This window comes from Alligator sinensis, unplaced genomic scaffold (genome assembly GCF_000455745.1).
Source record: "Alligator sinensis unplaced genomic scaffold, ASM45574v1 scaffold1398_1, whole genome shotgun sequence".
NCBI classification, from domain to species: domain Eukaryota; kingdom Metazoa; phylum Chordata; order Crocodylia; family Alligatoridae; genus Alligator; species Alligator sinensis.
The window spans coordinates 864,249-867,711 of NW_005842417.1; the positions used below are offsets into that span (position 1 = coordinate 864,249).

Below are 3,463 nucleotides of genomic sequence, written 5' to 3' on the forward strand. Positions count from 1 at the left end.
ATTTCAGCAGACTTGTCATTGCAGGCGGGCGTAGCAGAGGCGTTTTCCCACAGAAAAGCAGCTCACCTTGGCTCGGGTCTCTGGCGGCGCTCTCAAAGGAAACTCTGGCATGTCAAATGGGGAATGCTCTCGTGGGTGTCTGCAGAGGCCTACCTCTATCTTGTTCTCCTTGGGTTTGTGGTTTTTTGGGAGGGAGCCAGATCTTACTAAGGAGGAAACTTGGGTGTTTTTTAGAGTTTTATGGCTCTGAGCCTGCCTGAAAACAGAGCTCATCTGGAAAGTTGATCTCGAAGTCCAGTGAAATCTATGTTGCAGATACCAAGCCGTCTTGGAGCTCCCCAGCTGCAGGTCTGATGCCTGCTAAGACAATGATGACAGCGGAGCTGAACTCTTAAGGGTCACAACAGCTGGAAGGCCGTAAGAGCAACACAATTAGCAATATCGTATTGCAGAATTTATGCAGCTCTGCTACCATCCAGCCTCGGGCCGGGAGCTGGCCAGGAAGCGATAGTTACAGTGTTGAGACCTCCAGTCCCATCCCTTGCTGGCTTCCAACTAAATGATGGATTGCGTTTGAGCAGAGGGAGTAAGATACAGACTGACATTAGTTGGGCTTTCCTGTTCAAGCTTCTTCAAATATTAACAAAAAACCCCCTTTCTTTTCGCTGTCTTGCTCTCCTCTTCCAAAAAAGCTCTGTGCTTCCCCTTAGGGGCTGGAGAAGCCCTAGGTTATTCAGGGGGACACAGTCAAGCTCAAATGTAGCCTCATGCTAGATGTCTGTAGGTAGTACATGAATACAAGCAAGGCTCTGGTGTCAGCGGTTGCATAGATGCTGCTCGCGGTCTGTCGGGGCTCAACAGACCGGGCAGAGAAGCTTGCGAGGAGAGTAGGGGGAATTGTCTTGGCTTAGGTGAGCAGACTACCTGTGTCTCCTGACTTTCCCCATCCCAGTGCTGTATCCCTCATCTTCCTCTCATAGGGATTGGGTGGGGGGGGAAACTATGCTGGACCTCCTGATTTAGGAGAAACGAGCTGTTTTGGTCTCAGTCCAGGTCCTAGCAAAGAAAGACATGCAACCCCCTCCCTCTCAGCCCAAAATAATACAATCGCACATGGCACTAGTTGGCAATTTCATCCTAAAAGCTAAGGATTTGGGCAAACACTTTAAAAAAACAAAAAAAAAAAACCAACAAAAAAACAAAAACCCAACAACAAAAGCCTTTGAACTTTGCTCACCCCACAAGACTTCCAGTCCCCTTGGAAGGAACAGCGTGGTCTTTGTGAGGAGCTGAGAAGGTATCCAACGGACACCGTTGCCTCACAGGACCCCGCTCCGCGTTACATTGCATAAAAGAGCTTTATTGGATTATAAAGGTCTCATGCAGGGGCAGCTCCAAACCGGCACTTCATGTGGGGGCCTTCGCTCAGCTCGGCTGGCGCTTGTTTATGGATGGCACTGTTTGGGAAAGAGGGGGAAGGAAATGCTGCCTGAGCCCTTCTACTGCGACTGTTGCAAAGCGTCTCCACGTCCCAACGCTGCTACTTGGGGCCCATAACCGAAACGGGCACGGAGCCGGTGCTGCTGACTTTTTTTAAACACCTGCCTGTGCGTGCACCGAATCGCTTGCTCCATGGGGGTGTTCGTTTTGAAGAGCTAGCCTGTTCACCAGCTCGGCTAGGCACAGTATTTCCCTTCTCCCTTGCATGCGTTTTCCCAGCAGATCGGGCTCTAAACCTCTGGCAACCTTCACGTTGACCCTATGAAGTGTCTTGTCCTCAAGACGCTTCTCTAGTTCTTCTTGAGGCCAGTGCAACACTAGCTCAGCATGCCGAGGCCTTCATTTTTACCAGGCTCGCTGGATTGCACGTTGCGCCGCTTCCACCTTCACACTGTGGAAGGTTAGAAACAACTTTTCCCATCACTTTTTTTTCCCAGATGCTTCAGAAATCTGGACTAAAAAGCAAAACTCAGCTAACAGGCTGAGATCCAAAGAGCTGGGTGGACAAGGCTGGTCCTGCTTGGAGCAGGGGGTTGGACTAAATGTGACCTCCAAAGGTCCCTTCAACCCTCACTTTCTAGGATCCTATGGAGAATTTTTCTTTTTGCTCCCTAAAGGGGATCCGCCTGCTTTCTCCACACTGTGGCATGGCCGCATTTGGGGTAGATAACTTTCTTCCTCCGCCTGGCATGATATTTTTGTGAGTGTCAGCCTATGCCTTGGACTAGGATATTTGTAGTCACCTTGGTTGTGACCCGCAAGCCACAGTTGTCACATCTGGCAACGTCCTGCAGAAGCTCTTCCTGCGAGAGTGAGTAAAATGGATCCAGCTTGCAATGGTCCATTTAATGCTTCAATATTTTTATCATTTCCCAGACTTTCCAGGCACTAATACTGGAGGCCTGAGTCGGGGCTGCTAATACAGCACTTTGAATTCCAGCCTGGTACTTTTGAGAAAAAGCCCTAAAAACCTGGGCTTTAAAGAGACTGATGACACTTAGGTGCCTACCTAATTAGTTCAAATAGGTTTTATTTTCAGGTGTTGATCACCTGAAAAATGACATCCAGAATAGTCGGTCCCTCTCCAGCTTGGCTATAGTATCTGTATACTCATCCCTTCTCACAGTTGCTTTCTACTTGTTGTATGCATCTTTTGAGATACTAAAGAGGGCTTGTAGCGCACTCGGACCGATATTTTAGGAGGAGGTTTGCTTTAGAAGATGCTTACAATCTTTCTCTTCTCTCACATCCATGGATACCCTTTATCAAGGAAGTTTGCTGCAAAAGTCTTTTATAAATAAGAGTAGATGGGTTGATGGATCCCAATGATGCATGGTCCAGTGAATCACTGCACTTCTGTATTGCTGGACTGTTCTGTTCAGTTTAAGGCTACATAGTGCTACATGCGACTATTCAACCCTTGGTTCACTGGTACCCTTCTTCCTTGGGTAGATGGTCCTGAGCAAGTGCCTTGGTCAAGGGCAGCAGAGCTAGTTAAAACTGCAAATGAAGCTGGTTTTTAAAAGAATTTTTTTAGTATATTTTGGTGTGGAAAGTCTCTCTCCATGCAGTTGTTTTTCTTGTGGGGGTATATAGGTATGTGCTCTTTCAAAAGTTTTTTAAAAACTAGTTTTTCACTTTTTAATTCCAAAGTATTTTCTAAGAGAAAACGGATGCTGAGAAGGGGGAAACCCCCTTCCTCCCACAAACTGCAAAACCAAAATGGCTTTTATTAGTTTTGTGGGAAGATAGCTTTTTCTTTCTTTCTTCTTTTTTTTTTGTCTTTCTTGCCAGCTGTACTGGCTGGGGGCATGTGGGTGTCTGGCCAGCACAGTGGATCCATGCCTTTTCATAAAGGACTATCTTGACATTATCATTCGTGTTGTTTGGAGGGGATGGGGCAACACGAACCCCCGAATAGAGCATAGTGTCCTTGTAAAATGAAAAGCAGATAGGCATTCCT

The 3,463-nt window shown here is 47.2% G+C and overlaps 1 protein-coding gene across 1 annotated transcript in view; it reads left to right on the forward strand.

Moving 5' to 3' along the window:
* Nucleotides 1-3,463, forward strand: part of WNT9A (Wnt family member 9A) — a 67,474-nt gene that overhangs the window by 37,573 nt on the left and 26,438 nt on the right. The gene's annotated exons all lie outside the window — the stretch shown is intronic.